The sequence below is a fragment of the Ailuropoda melanoleuca genome, chromosome 15 (assembly GCF_002007445.2).
Source record: "Ailuropoda melanoleuca isolate Jingjing chromosome 15, ASM200744v2, whole genome shotgun sequence".
NCBI lineage: Eukaryota > Metazoa > Chordata > Mammalia > Carnivora > Ursidae > Ailuropoda > Ailuropoda melanoleuca.
In genome coordinates this window covers 49076846-49093095 of record NC_048232.1, presented here as the reverse complement: position 1 = coordinate 49093095, position 16250 = coordinate 49076846, and the positions used below count along the sequence as shown (strand labels likewise).

The following is a 16250-nucleotide window of genomic DNA, read 5'->3' as shown; positions in this document are numbered from 1 at the left end:
GGAAAATCCAATGAACTAGCTGCTATATTAACACATGTTAAATTTCTGCTGTGGGTATTCAGTTTCGTAATATGAGATAAACACCGCCCTCCAGGAGTTCAGAGAAGTAGGAGCTGTGAGATGGTGGTGACAAGGACAGGGACAGTTGAAGGTTTAGGTAGAAGGTGGCGCTCAGAGCTAAGGATGTACAGAGGATGCTTAATCCATTCTTGGAAGGGTCAAAATGGCTTCCAGCAACAGCAGTGGGGCCTTTGCTGAGCTGGAATCAGACTGGTGTTGATCAAGTGAAAAAAAGGTAAGGAGGTGAAGAGAACTGGGGGGAACAGGGATCACATATCTAATGCAAGCGGGCCAGGTCCAGGTACCCAGAGAGGGTTTCACAGGACCAGCCAAGAGGGTCCTTGGCTTAAAGAAGGATGGAAATCAGACATGAGCCAGCAGGAGGTGAAAGCAGAGTTTATTGAAGATATATATATATATATATTTACACATCCCTGAGCCAAAGGCAGGCGCTTAACCGACTGAGCACCCAAGTGCCCCTTCTCTTTGTCCCTTACAAGGACATATGTAGAGGACGGGCTGGCTCAGCATATGCCAACTCTTGATCTCGAGATTGTGAGTTCAAGCCCCACATTGAGCATGGAACCTACTTAAAAAATAATAATAATAAAGGAGGACATATGTTATTTGCATTACAAAGCATGTGTAGAGTGGGGAGGGGGTCTGGTCCTAGCAACAATAGAAGCTGGAAAAAACAGCCCCCCTCCACGCCCGCCACACCATGGGATCCCTTCAGTTTCCCTGTCTCATATCCAGCTGTGAAGTTGAAAACATGAAGTCATGGCTAGAATAGAGAAAGAGCCACTGCACGTTGTCTCTTTCTATAGAGATGGTCTTCAAGAATGGCTGGTAGGAAACATGGTACCCCATCTCATGGAATTTAGAATCCAAGTGGGATTTTCATGACAGGGAGAGAGGTAAGAGTCAGATCAGGGAGAACTTCTGCATTCTGCCAGTGATTTGGATTTTATCATAAACTGAATGGGAAGTTACAGAAGGGTTTTTTAGCTGTAGTTGGGGTGTGATCTGGTTTTAGAAAACACCAGTGTTTTAGAAAATCAAGAGATATGGTGAATGCACTAGGCTTGGCGGGGATTACTTTCAATGGAAATTATTTTTTTCTTTTCTTTTTCTTTTCCTTTTTTTTTTTTTTTAAGATTTTATTTATTTATTTGTCAGGATGAGAAAGAGAGAGCACAAGCAGGGGGAGCAGCAGGCACAGGGAGAGGCAGACTCTTCAATAAGCAACCAGCCCAATGTGGGACTCCATCCCAGGAGGCTGGGATTATGACCGGAGCCAAAGGCTGCCGCTTAACCGACTAAGCCACCCAGGCATCCCTTTAAAGGAAATTCTTAAAAGGAAACATTACAGAACTCTAAAGTGGAATTATTGCCCCACCCCCACCCCATAACCCCACAAAGTACTATAAAATCTCCGTAGTGTCCAGGCCGCCTAATTTGTACTGGCATTCCTTTCCATTCTATTGACCTAAGACCCCCAGTCTAGGGCTCAGAGGCAACCTTTTGATCAAGGTAGTGATTGATAGTCAACAGTGAAACCTTCCTGCAGCTTGAGGTGGGAGGCAGGCCTGGTGCTGCTTCCCACCTTCTTGTGAGTCTGTGAGCTGGATTGTCTGAATTTTGAGCACCAGAACAAGAAAAATAAAACCTTGCAAACAAGGAAATTCGGCGACATTTTATGATTGCTGTACATTCCCCATTGTACACGTACAACTTCCAAGAGTAAGCCATATTATCTTGGTATTGTATTGAACTAATTCAATTTTTTCTCTAATTTCTTGAAAATAACAAGCAAAAGGGAAAGTCTGCCATTACTGAGACTATTTTTACATTATTATGTAGAGTAGATTAGCTCCTCGGAGCTAAACCTTTCAAAGTTCCTAATTTTCACAACAAAAACATTTCCACAGCAAAAGCCCACAGAAGTGGTTTACTCAGAACAGGAACTTGAGTTAGGAGCAAATACAAGCCTCCACTTCTTTTCAAGAAGGCTTACAACTTTGCTGTCTTTCCTGTCTTTACTGGGTCTTTGCCATGGTCTCCTTGAAAAGTATGTATGTCTGTTAAAAAGAGATTTTCAGTGTTTATCTCTGAATGGTGGCAGTTTAGATTTTTTTTAAATTTTCCTTATTCTTTTCTGTATTATGGAAATGTTTTTACAGTGAGGATATAATATCTTTTTTAATCAGAAAGAGAAACTAAAACATTTTTACTTTGGAGAATCAGGGGGTCTTTATAATCATACACAAATTACCACGTATACACTGCTGATAAACCCATGCATTGATAAAAGACGAAAGGCTTGTCAGTGAATGATGAGGTAGGGCTCTCTATCCCAGCATGCGTTACTCAAGTACCTTCTAAAAACACACAACAGTTTGGATAGCTGGAGATAATTATATATATTATGGGAAAGATCTCACCCTTGCTGTGGTGTTCTTGACACTTTTTTTTTTTTAGATCCATGATGAACTTTCTTATTTCTTGGGGAGAAATAATGTAGAATTCCCTATATCCCTATATGTCCTAATTAGATTCTGTGAATATTTCAGTTTCAAGAGGCTCTAGTCACCTACTACATTGAGGATGGGGTGGGTGTGGATGGACAAAGGGAAAGGGTCCAGAAAGGGGGAAGGACTATAATATTTATTAACCTAACACAAACACGACGGGTTATATTGTCTGTGTGATAATACCTCACACAATAATAACTTGGTATAAGCCAGTTGTATGGATGCGGGTGTGTACAAGTTAACTCTAATCCATATCCCAGGGACCATTAGTTAGCACGGAAGGACACTCATCAGGAATCCACACTCCAAAGGTGCTTGTAGCACTTCACATACAGGTACAAAAACTGACACCAGAGAGTTTGTTTAATTAGGATAAAGATGTTAACAATTGCCATTGGCAAAATGAACATTGTTCTAAATGGATGGTGTGTAGGAAAATTGAACATGCCCTCCTGCCGTTGCATGAAGCAGGCAGAAGAGAAAGAGCCAAGCACACTCCCTTACAGAGGCCGCGGTCCCCTGCCCTCACCTGAAGAAGGGTCCCAACTTGAGAACAGGTGTTTGATGAGCCTCTCATACAAGTGAATGATTGGAGCATCTCGGGACAGTGCAGAACTGTTTTTGTAACTGCTTGCTAATGAATGCTTAGACATTTAGCAGAATTCGTCTAAGACTTGCTTCGCTAGTGGCACAGCATCAAATATTGAGGTTGGGATGAGGAAAATAGCCTTTGTCCAACCTGGCTCCCACGGCATGAGGTTACACCCGTTTACGGAAAGAACCTGCCATTTGAAACCACGTGGGTTTAGGCCAGGTGCAGCAGGCATGGCAAGCACCAGGCTGAGCTCGCTCATATTCATGATCTCGCGGTACTTTCACAATAGCTCGGTGAGATATACATTACTGTCCTTCTTTTACACATTCTGAGACATAAAGAAGTTAAACACCTTGACCAAGAGCATGGTACTACTGAGATGGCAACACAGGGTCTGCCTGATTGCAAATCCTGTTTGCAGTTAAGAGCACAAGTTATTTTTTTTTTCGTTTAATTTATTTATTTGTCAGAGAAAGAGAGAAGGGCAGGAAGAGGGAGAAGCAGGCTCCCCACTTTACAAGGAGCCTGATGCGGAACTCTATCCCGGGACCCTGGGATCATGACCTGAGCCGAAGGCAGACGCTTAACTGACTGAGCCACCCAGTTGTCCCCAAGCACAAGTTCTTTAAACTATCTAGGTTCGAATCAGTCCTATGTACTGGCTGTAGAACTAAGCATTTTACTTCTCTGTGCCTTGGCTTCTCTATCTTTAAAAATGGGTTAGTAATAACATCCACTTCCTTGAACTGATAAGAAATTATTTGTAAAAAAAAAAAAGTGCAGTGCGTGCAAGACACATAAATACTGCCTCTATTAACTCTTATTATTACTTCCCTTTAATAACCTAGGTATGCATATGTGGATCTCATAGGTACAAATGAGAATAATTTTAACCTAGAACATTTTCATACTTTATGGCATTACATTTAGATAAGTTAATTGTTAGAAAAAAATATATCGTGACAGTAACAATTGTGATAGATTCACAACGGATTTTGATGCAAATTATTCAGAATGGTGTTAGATTTGTTTCATAATGAATTCTTTATATTGTGATTTTTTATGCCAATGCATTTCATATTCATTTGGATAATCTAAATTATTTATTTTCCTAATTTTAGAAATGGATGGACTCAATTACCCATAATGATATTTTATAATTAGTTTTTAAACATTTTTGGAGATTAAATTGAAAATGGTAGACAAATGCCACTTTTTATTTAAAGGTCCTTCTCCCACAAACACATTGGGCTAGAGACGTGCTCCTACTAATGAATACACTCATTTCTTCTAAGATCATATAAAGAGCAGAAATATTGGCATTTTCATTTGTTAGACTGAAATACTTTCCTGCTTTCATGTTTTGAAGTTTTAGCTGTATTGCACATTTCTTTTCTCTCTCTTTTTAATGCACTTATTTTCTCTACTCAACATTGAAGATGCATTTTCAAAAAACAATTGCCTTCTTAAGACGTGTAACTTCATAAAGTTTATTTTTACTTTCATGTCTTGTCTAGCTCGGGTGACTGGGAGCTTGCGGTTATATGTAGTTCTCAGGGTGGGGTTAATTATGTTTGTGTATTCAAGCATAACTATCTTGAATCTTTTCTTGTAACCGTGGAGGAGGAAAAATTATTTCCCCACTACCCTTCTAGATTCTTGGCTGAGACACCACCTATAACAAAAAAGACGGATAGCACTGGAAAATAAGCAGAAGTTAATAACATGTATACCCAGGAAAACTGAGTACCTCCCTGAAATGGCCCAAGCCACTGCTTTAAATACAGAAAGATGGAAGATGTTGGGGGGAGGGGAAAGTCAGTTATGGGAGGTTACCCGGAAAGGCACATAGAAAAAGCCTATGGCTGTTATGCTGTTTTAAATCATTGCCCTCTCCATTTATAAGAGCTTCTAGAAATTAAGGAGCATCCTTCTCTTCTTATGGTGGGTGGGGGCACAGAGATGGGGAGAGGCTAACAAATGGAGACTTCCCTTGTAGAGGTAAATGTTTCCTACAACAGGGTGATAACTACTCCGTTTTCAGAGCTTTTTTATTCTGCAGTTTCTAAACATAACCAGCTCAAGATAATCCTTATGCCAAAGAGACATATTTTGGGGTGGCAAATTTTTCTCCCCTTCATTACTAAGGATTCTGTCATGTGGTATCTTTTCAATTTTTTAAACCTAAGGGAAGAAATAATCCAGTCTTTTGTACTCCTACTACTTTCCTTTTGTTGGAGAGGTAAAATTTTCCTCTGTTCTTCAAAAGTTCCTCTGGCTGGTCTAAGAATTAAACTCACAGGAAACGGATTCACAGGAGAAAATAAAATTTAATTTCATGTGCATGGGAACCCCACATTTGTAAGGGATTCAAAGAGAGGTAAAATGAGGTCTATGTGCTCATCCTGAGCTAAGGAATGGGGTAAAGGTCAGTGGCTTCAAAGAACAGGAGGGCAATTCTCAGGGCAATAAGAATAGGAGATGTTTGATAATTAGATGTTTGTCCTGTCACACATGTGAATCACTCAGATAAAATTTATCTCTGGTAATAACTTTTATTCTTTTTTTAAAAAAATGATTTTATTTTTAAGTCATCTCTATACCCAACTTGGGGCTGGAACTTCCAACTTTGAGATCTAGAATTGCTTGCTCTACCGACGGAGCCAGTCGGTTACCCCTCTGATAATAACCTCTATTCTAAGAAAGACTCCCAATTTGGATTCTTCTAGGCAGTTAAGGGAGGAGCAAAGATTCCCCTGAGCCCACAGAGTCCTGATTGCCTTCAGCTCAAAAGAGTCCACAAGACAAAGTGGCATATTTTGGAGAGATTTGTTCTGAAACCCTTCATTGTCTTCAACTCTTCCTTAGTGAAAATACATACTCTACCCAGAGTTTTCTTCCCAAGCAGAGGCAACCACATCAAGTTAAGATAGTAACATACACTCCACTGTTTCTTGCCCTCCCTGCCTAACGTAGGACCACAAAGCCTTGCAAAACCATCCATAAGAGGGTGTCCAAGGATTTGTTTTACATTAGCTGGCTTAGTAAACACATATCCACCAATAGCTTATGCTACTTTTCTAGGCAGATGCTGCTTTTCTGGTCTTTTCTCTTGCTGGATCACTATTCCATAAAGGAGCCAGGCCATAAGGGTGGGTCTCAAAGCAGTGCTCCACGCTCAGGTGCTTTTTAGTTTTTACTTATACCCCCTTTCTGTGTTCTTATGGGGTATAGATTAAGAGGTAAATCCAAGTGATAGTCCCCATGCTGTTCAGAATCTTTTCTCACTATCAAGGTCTAAAGAATTTTCTGTTGGTTCAAACTCAACCTGAGTTCCCTCTAGGAGGCCTCTTAGTCTTTGTTTGATCAAACAAACCCAGGCATGCCCAGAATTGTACTTAGACCCAAACAGGAAATCCCTACCCACTGTCCTAGCCACTATGCAAAGCATTTTCTTTATTTCTATCTTCAACCTTGAGCTCCTGTCATGTATTCAGCTGCTACTTGTCATCTCCATACAGCATCTTTCCCATCTTGAAGCAGGAGAGCTAGGTTCTTGTCTCACAGCGTTGAAGAATGAATCTCGCAGACAAAGGAGAGTGAGTAAAGCGATAGAAGTTTATTAAGCAAGGATACAGAAAAAGCTCTCAGGAACGAGAGGGGTGCTGACAGAGTTGCCAACGAGGGCCTCCACTGACAGTCTTATTTAGCACTGACCAGGGAGCTTGTGGCCATATCATTCTTGTGATGTCTTGGCTAAAGTAAGGACTGGTGATAACATCATTAATGGCTTACTTCTTTTCTTAAGATCTAGTTATCCTTTGTTGATCACAGGTGACTATCATAAAAAAGACCGCCCCCCCCACATGCCTAGGGCAGGGTGGTCTGGTTTGTTCCCTTATCTCTAGTTTCCTTACACCTCTACATTTTTATGGGTTTTGTAAGCCTGATCCCATAGCCGCCTACCTATCTCTCCTTACGTTGGCCCCCCCCGTCCTTTACTCATTCTCAGTCTTCCAAATTCTCGGGCCAAAATCTTGGAGTCCCCCTTGATTTTTGTTTCACACATTACATGTACTCCATTAGCAAATCTGATTGAAATATATCTGGAATTCATCCACTTCTCACCACTCCCTTTTCTATCAGCCTGTCTTCACCTCCAATCTGGATTATTGCATTACCTTCCTAAGTAGCCTCCTTGCTTCCTCCTCTGCCCCTACCTTATATTCTCCTGCCAGCAGTTAGAAGTATCCCCTCTGTAATAGAAGTCAGTTATGTCACTCCTTTGGTCAAAACCCTCCAAGACTTTGATTTGGAGATGAGCAACGTGAAGAAATAGCCCCCACACTGTTTCTGTTTTTTGCTGAATGAGTGACAACTGACAACGACAGCGTCTGGGGGTTGTGGTTTAAAAGGTGGTAGCTTTCTAGAGTTGCTGGCAGCCACCAGTTGTAGAGGAATCCTGCTGGTGGCATTACTCGGCAGCAACAGTAGTGATGGTTTTCTTATCAGCCGGACCTGGGCGTTGTTCTAAGAAGTACAGCCTGGAGGCTGTTTCCGGCCCCCTCAATCACCTTGTCAGCTAATTTCTTTTAATAAGTGCCTTTTCTGCTTAATTTTGCCAGAATGACTTCTTTTGTTTGCAACTAAGAATCCCGACTTTTTGAGGAGGAAAAAAACCTATCAGAAGGTTCCCTTTTTTTAACATTTTGGTGCACTTTCAACATTTCATATACATATGTATGTTTTTAATATATACATATATAATATACATGCAGAGATTTATTTGTTAAATGAGGACATAATTTTGTGCGATTTTGTATTTTGCTGATTTTTCTCTACTTATCATCACTTTATAAGTATGTTTTTGGCTGTTGCAACTTTTCATGAACATTTTGAGGGCTGTACGATGTTTCCTCAAATTAATACATTGTACTGTAGGTAACAAATTATCTTTGGATATTTAGATTGCCTTCAGGTTTTCTTTATCATAAATAATGCTGCTATGATTATGTTTATATATAAGGCCTATTCCAAATTTAGTAGAATTGATTTCTTGAAATTGAATGACTGGGTAATGAGGTATGTATGTTTAAAAGATTTCAAATACAGAGTGTCCAATTACCCTCTTAGAACTTGTATTAATTTATGCTTCGAACACCATCCTGTGCGTATTGAGATCATATATTATCCTAAATGTTGGAATAATGTATATATATGAACTTGGTTGTGCGTATTGTCTAAAAGAACCAGAGTTAGAAGCTAGTTGAAGCAGTAAAGATAGATTTTATTCAGAAACTATTACAATAGGGGAAAAGAGCCCCCAGGATAGAACTGGGCTCCATTCGAATACAATAAAGACAACTCAGGACCTACAGCCAGGACGCAGAGTTGGGGGGAGGGGCGTTGGTGGATGGAAAATTATAAAGAGCAGTCCAGACTGAATATCATGAGGAATGTGATTAGATATTGAGGATAATCATATATCAAGGGAGAGGGAGATTTTCTCTTATAGGGGCCAAGGGAAGGCTGCCTCAAGGTGGGCCCACTTTGGAGGATTATTTTGAGATTATTTTGAAGCTGATGATTATTTTGAGTTGAAGGTAATCAAGACCCTGTGAACTCAAGAGAAACTTTTGCCCCTCCCTTAACTGAATAGAAGAATCTCAACTGGGGGTCTTTCCCAGAACAAGGGTCATTTGCAGAGAAAAATTTTATCTGAGTGACCCATCTGTATGTCAGGGTAAACATCTAATTGCCAAACATCTGCTCTCCTTATCACCCAGTGAGGTACATTCCTTTCCTCTGAAGTCCGAGACATCTACCAGCTTCTCCTTCATTCAAGATGACATGTATACCTCATTTTGCTTGACTGCCTTTGGAATTCCCATGTCTATGTGGCTTCCCTGTACATACATTGTTAAATTTTATTTTCTCCTGTTAGTCTGTCTCAGGCCACTCTGATTCTCAGTACAGCTAGAAGGACCTTGAAGGGGATGGGACTTCTTGCTCCCTGATACTCTCAACTGATAGGATTGTTGATAAAGCTGGGCTATGCAGGTCTGGCAAGGGTGGGGGTGGAGGGCAAGGTTGAGGCCCAGTCAAGAACAGGACTTAGAGGAGTCTGACTGAAGTCCCATCAGGGAGGGCAGCTTGGTAACGTACATATTTAAGTATTTCCTGTTTTCTATCCTTTTGCACGCCAGATTTCAGTTTAACACTTCCTGACTTCAGCCTTGGCCACACAGACCTCATGAAACAGTTTTTCCAAAGTGGAAGTCACAGTGGAACTTCTAAATTTTGCCTTTGGTGTAACAAGAGAGACAGCCTCCAAACGAAATTTATAAGCACTAGGATCAATTCTGCTCAACCTTACACAGAGTAGTCACTTTTGAAAATATGAACTCACAGATAATGTTAGCATGAGAATTGAGTAACATCCATTTCTAAACTCAAATTTTGCCACACTCGTCTTCCTATATATACACACAAGAAATATGTATACACATTTCTGAGAACTTCCCCAGCCACATATGTTTCAGAGGAAAACATTTGCTGAAGCTTCACACCCTCTCTTGCATTTCTTTAGTAAATAGGAGTTAATTCCTTTTTAGCATAAAAATCTGCCTGATGTTCCCTTTTCTGTTTCTCTATGGAGCGATGCTGTTCTGATTTGAAGAAGGCAAGAGAGAAGTTCTTGCTGTGCACTCCATCAAGTGCCTTCAGGGCCTCTTTACTGGGGTGACCGGAGAGCGCTCTGCACGCTGCCGCATTAGCTCAGCGGAGAGCTTGGTGCAAACTGCAAACTGTGCAGGAAGAGGAGCTCTCATGTGGGGAAGGTGAGAGAGCCGCTGTGTAGTTACCATAGCAACAAGCCTTCCCCTTCTGCCATTCTGCTTTTACCCTGCCCAACGCTGGGAAGCCAAGTGTTCTGGACTACGAAGTACAGAGGACCACTAGACCACGAAGAGGGTGGCTCTCTTCTGCCAGCTCCCCGTGGGCCGTTCACAGGACAGAGATCCATGATTTTATACTTTCCATTATAGCGTGGCCCATGTTTACCTCATTAGGATCCTGGAAAGTGTGTATCATGTAGCTAAATTTTTGATGAGGAAATTGAGGCCCAGTGTTAAGTACTTTGCTCGAGTTCACAGTAAATGAAAGAAGTGAATTAAACTAAGGGTCATCTCTTTTCTTTATTTTTTTTTATTAAAGATTTTATTTATTTATTTGAGAGAGAGAGCGAGAAAGAGGGAGAGCACGAGTGCGGGGGGAGGGGCAGAGGGAGAGGGAGAAGCAGACTCTGGCCTGAGGAGGGAACTCCATGTGGGACTCGATCCCAGGACCCTGAGATCATGACCTGAGCCAAAGGCAGACACTAAACCTACTGATCCACCCAGGCGGCCCTCATCTCTCTTCTTTATACCAATGACTCATACACCTTGTGCCTTTGACAGTCCACATCATGACAATTCATCAGTGCTTTTAATCAGCTCTCCCCAGTGTTTCTGGGATATAGCCAAAGTTTGAGAACCACTATTTTACACCACGTGGCTTCTCTTTGACGTAATGACAGCTTATCTCTGGCAAAGTACTTAGGCTGAAGGCACTTATTCACTCTCATTCCCTGTATCTTAGCATGTTGGGACCAAAATTCTCCCAGCTTTCTACTGCTGCTTCCATTGCTCCCCAAGCTTTCCTCAGTAAGATGTTGTGAGTACATGGCATCCATTTGCGCTGAATTCCACTCTTACCCTCATCCTCCTCAGACCTCTGCTATAGTCCGTGAGGACTTGGGCCATGGCCTGTCCCTGTTGTTTCCATTTGGATATCTAACACCCTGCACAAACTTTTTAGCCCGCTCTAATTCACTGATTTTAACAAATCGTTCTCATGGGCTCGTCAGCTAGAGTTGCTCTCCTTCCAAACTCCAGCTCGAATTACTCTACTTCCGAACCCCTATAGTCGTCTGCCTCCCACCTCCCAAGATCCGGCACAGTCCCTGCTACTAAATCTGTGTCTATGCTTTTTTTTTTTTTTTTTAAAGATTTTNATCTATTTGACAGAGAGAGAGAGAGGCAGCAAGAGAGGGAACACAAGTAGGGGGAATGGGAGAGGGAGAAACAGGCTTCCCGCTGAGCAGGGAGCCCAATGCAGCCTGATCCCAGAATGCTGGGATCATGACCTGAGCTGAAGGCAGGCGTTTAACGACTGAGCCACCCAGGCGCCCCCTGTCTATGCTTTTGATGACTCAGAAGCTTCTCATCTTATTCTCTCACCCATCAAGCCCCCTGACTCCAACCGGTCTGTTCCTTTTCACTATCTGGCCTAGGTACCAATGACCAGGGATCACAAGCATATTCACACCAGTTGTTTTCAGGATCTCCCTGTGAGCTTGCTCAGCCGACCCTTGATCAAGAATGCGTGTTGCTTTAATTTTTACTAAGTAGAACTACAGAAAGTAGCAAAACCACGTTGATGGTCATCATCACAGTTTTTTGTTCCTCAGCATTTTAAACCAGATACACTTTTTATTTGGCACAGAAGTGTATCCAAACCTTTTGCAATCCTTAAACCACCGACCCACCCTGAGGAGCTGGTCTCCTGTAATTCAGCTTCCTTAAGCTTCTCGGCAGGCACCACATGACAGGTTCCGCTCTGAATCAGTGTTTCTGTTTCTTTCGACCCACGTGTCATTTTCTTCTTTCTTTGTCAAACTCCTATTCGTCTCATAAGGCCCAACTCAAACATTGCCCATTCTCTGTTGCATTTNGTGAATCAGTGTTTCTGTTCCTTTCGACCCACGTGTCATTTTCTTACTTCTTTCTTTGTCAAACTCCTATTCGTCTCATAAGGCCCAACTCAAACATTGCCCATTCTCTGTTGCATTTTCTGACTCTCCTTTCCTCTGTGTTCCCTTATTCCTTTTACATGCATGTCTTCCTTTTCCACTAAACTATGAGGCAGAAGTAGTCTGTCTTCATTATATTACCTCTTACTATCTTTCCCTCTGCCTTAATCCTCTCAGGCTGTTATAACGAATATAGACTGGGTGGCTTATACCACAGAACTTTATTTCTCACAGTTCTGGAGACAGGGACATCCCACCATCTGTGTTCAGGCTGATTCAGTTCGTGGTGAGGGCCTGTCTGGCTTGTAGAGGGCTGTCTTCTCGCTCTGTCATCACATAGTGGAGAGAATGAGAGAAAGAGAGAGCTCTGGTTTCTTCCTCTTCTTATAAGGACAATAATCCCTTCATGGGGCCTCCACCTTGATGACTTCGCCTAAACGTAATTACTTCGTAAAGGCCTTACATCCTAATACTATCACAGTGGGGGTTAGGGCTTCAACATACGAATCTGGAGGGGATGCAAACCTTCAGTCAATATGCCTCTAATTCAGAATCCCAACCTCAAATGGTATTAAGTAAACAGAAGCCAGGTGGGATATTGGACAAGATGTGCTCTAGGGCTGGGGCATTGCAAGCTCTGAGTCTTTAAATTTGTGCTATCTAGTGTCATAGCCACTAGCCACGTGGGGCTTCCTGAGCACTGGAACTGTAGTTATTCTAAATTGAATTGTGTTCTAAGTATAAGATATACACTGAATTTTAAAGACTTAATATGAAACAAAGGATGTAAAATATCTCTTTAATACTTTCAATATTGATTGAAAGTTGAAATAATAATACTTTGGATAAGTTGGGTTAATAAAGTCTGTTATTAAAAATAATTTCGCCCTCTTCTTTTTTTTTTAAGATTTTTTATTTATTTATTTGACAGAGATAGACAGCCAGCGAGAGAGGGAACACAAGCAGGGGGAGTGGGAGAGGAAGAAGCAGGCTCCCAGCGGAGGAGCCCGATGTGGGACTCGATCCAGGAACGCTGGTATCACGCCCTGAGCCGAAGGCAGACGCCTAACGATTGCGCTACCCAGATGCCCCTTTACCTTCTTCTTTTTACTTTGTTAATATAGCTACAAAATATTTAAAATAGCAGTGTGGCTTGCATTATATCTCTATTAGGGATGTTTTAAATAAATATGTATGATGTGCAGTATGAATATAGTGACTAACATAGAAGTATGAACCAATAGAATTTAGGAATATTTTCAACTAGGAGCTTTGTGTACAAACCTGTACTTACAAGAATATTCCATTTTTTTTTAAATAAATCTGCAAACTAGATAGTAAATTCAAGTTTCTTATCAATATGAGATTAGGATTAGAAAGATGTTGGTGACAATGCTACCTTGCCCCATTATTAGAAGATTCTAGGCTATCTGCTCCTCCCTATTCAACAGATAGCTGCATCTTCTGGTGCAATGCCAGCCACATCCCTGAGACACAATGGTGAAGACTGGAGTAAATGGATTTGACCATATTGGGCACCTGATCAGCAAGGCTGCTTTTAACTCTGGCAGAGTGGATGTTGTCACCATTAGTGACCCCTTCATTAACCTCGACTATATGCTCCACATGTATGATTCCACCCATGGCAAATTCCATGGCACAGTCAAGGCTGAGAATGGGAAATTTATCATCAATGGAAAGCCCACCTCCATCTTCCAGGAGCCAGATCCTGCCAACATCAAATGGGATGATGCCGGTGCTGAGTATGTTGTGGAGTCCACTGGGGTCTTCACTACCGTGGAGAAGGCTGGGGCTCGCTTGAAGGGTGGGGCCAAGAGGGTCATCATTTCTGCCCCTTCTGCTGAGGCCCCCGTGTCTGTGGTGGGTGTGAACCATGAGAAGTAGGACAACTCCCTCAAGACTGTCAGCAGGGCCTCCTGCACCATCAACCACTTGGCCCCTCTGGCCAAGGTCATTCATGACAACTTCAGCATTGTGGAGGGACTCATGACCATAGTCCAGGCCATCACTACCACCCAGAAGACCATGGACAGCGCCTCTGGGAAGCTGTGGCGTGATGGTCAAAGGCTGCCCAGGACATCATCCCTGCTTCTACTGGCACTACCAAAGCTATAGGCAAGGTCATCCCTGAGCTGAATGGGAAGCTTACTGGCATGGCCTTCTGTGTCCCCACCCCCAATACGTCAGTGGTGGATCTGACCTGCCACCTGGAGAAAGCTGCCAAATCTGATGACATCAAGAAGGTGGTGAAACAGGCATCAGAGGATCCCTTCAAGGGCATACTGGGATCCACCGAGGACCAGGTTGTCTCTTACAACTTTTGCAGTGACACCCACTCTTCCACCTTCAATGATGGGGCTGGCATTGCTCTCTGTGACCATGTTGTCAAGCTTATTTCCTGGTACGGCAGTGAATCTGGCTACAGAAACCAGGTGGTCGACTTGTGGTCCACATGGCCTCCAAGGAGTAAGAGCCCCCTGACCACTCAGAGGGGGGTCTGCTTCAGGATTCTCTCCCTCTACCCACCACCTTGCCTGCACGTGCACCTGTGTGTGTGCTCTCTCTTTCTCTCTCTCTAAAATAAATTAATAGATCTTTAAAAAAATTTTTTTAAAAACAGTCCTTTTCTGAAAGCAATTTATCTTAAGATAATTGTGATGGCTAAACTTTAAAAATTATGATAAATACAGAAAGGATAAATATACTTTCTAAATCCATACACAGGCCAAAAAAATAAATATTCATAGATTAATGCTTGTGTTTATGAAGTACTTACATAACGTTGTATAATGCTGCTACATTTAACCATTCATGAGGGAAGCTTGTCATGTATCTGAACATGAATACCTCGCTAGGTATCGGAACATAACCCAAGTGTTTCCAGGTAGGAATACAAGATATAAACGGTCAAAGAGATAATGTAGCCAATATAATCACAATATTGAGACTTACCCAATTAGCGTTTACACTATTCAAGTAGCTACACACTTTTCGCCTAGTTAATTTCTCACTTCCGAGAAGGAAATGATTTTGACCTTGATCAACTCAAAGGAAGTGGTGGTTTTAACAAGCATTTTGCTGTTTCCTTTCAATGTCCTAGTTCTTAGCTTTTTTCCCCCTTTGTTTTCTTTTTGTAGTATCTTTGCTAAAGCATCTTTAGCATGTTTTGTTGTGGTTCCAGGGGCAACTATATTTTTATTACAGGCCGTATAGGACTATTTGCTTTCTTTCTTTTTTTTTTTTTCAAAGATTTTATTTATTTATTTGACAGAGATAGAGACAGCCAGTGAGAGAGGGAACACAAGCAGGGGGAGTGGGAGAGGAAGAAGCAGGCTTCCAGTGGAGGAGCCTGATGTGGGGCTCGATCCCAGAACACTGGGATCACGCCCTGAGCCAAAGGCAGACACTTAACAACTGAGCCACCCAGGCGCCCCTACTGAGCCACCCAGGTGCCCCTATTTGCTTTCTTAAACATAAATACAATTTAAGAAACAAAAATGTTTTTGGGGCACCTGGGTGGCTCAGTCATTAAGCGTCTGCCTTCGGCTCAGGGTGTGATCTCAGAGTCCTGGGATCGAGCCCCACATCAGGCTCCTCCACTGGGAGCCTGCTTCTTCCTCTCCCACTCCCCCTGCCTGTGTTCCCTCTTTCGCTGGCTGTCTCTCTNTGTTCCCTCTCTCGCTGGCTGTCTCTCTCTGTCAAATAAATAAAGAAAATCTTAAAAAAAAAGAAACAAAAATGTTTTTAAAAGCTTTAATTCACTATCATTAGCATTAGTAATTCATCTACCATTGCTATAAAATACTGTCCTTCATCTCTGACCCAGAAGTCCTGTATTTTCTCTCAGAATCCTTGAAACTGTGGTTGACTAACTCGTTAGTTTGCAAGCAACATACAGTCTCAGACTTTTCATAGTTTTTTTTTTTTTTTATGGGAGGCTACTTAGATTTTTTCTTTATTCTCATGTTGGTTTTGAAAGAGGATTCATTCAAGAATTTGCTCATTCCAACTAAATCATTGAATCTATCGACAAAAAGTTATTCATTATTTTCATTTATTATTCTTCTAATTTCTCCTCCAGGATCTCTAGTAGTGCCCCTTGTTTTACTTCTGATATTGGCAATTTTTGTTTCCTCTCTTTTTTTTTCATGACCAGTCTTGCTAGGGAGTTATTTTTCTTAACCCAATG

The 16250-nt window shown here is 41.8% G+C and overlaps 1 protein-coding gene and 1 pseudogene across 1 annotated transcript in view; both read left to right on the top strand.

Moving 5' to 3' along the window:
• Window positions 1-159: 159 nt before the first annotated feature.
• Window positions 160-14531, top strand: LOC100480929 (annotated as a pseudogene).
• Window positions 167-16250, top strand: part of CAPS2 (calcyphosine 2) — a 145920-nt gene continuing 129836 nt past the window's right edge. Inside the window, exons 1-2 of the mRNA XM_034644145.1 lie at window positions 167-295; window positions 9804-10028. The gene's annotated coding sequence lies outside the window, so the exon portion shown is untranslated. The remainder of the gene's footprint in view (window positions 296-9803; window positions 10029-16250) is intronic.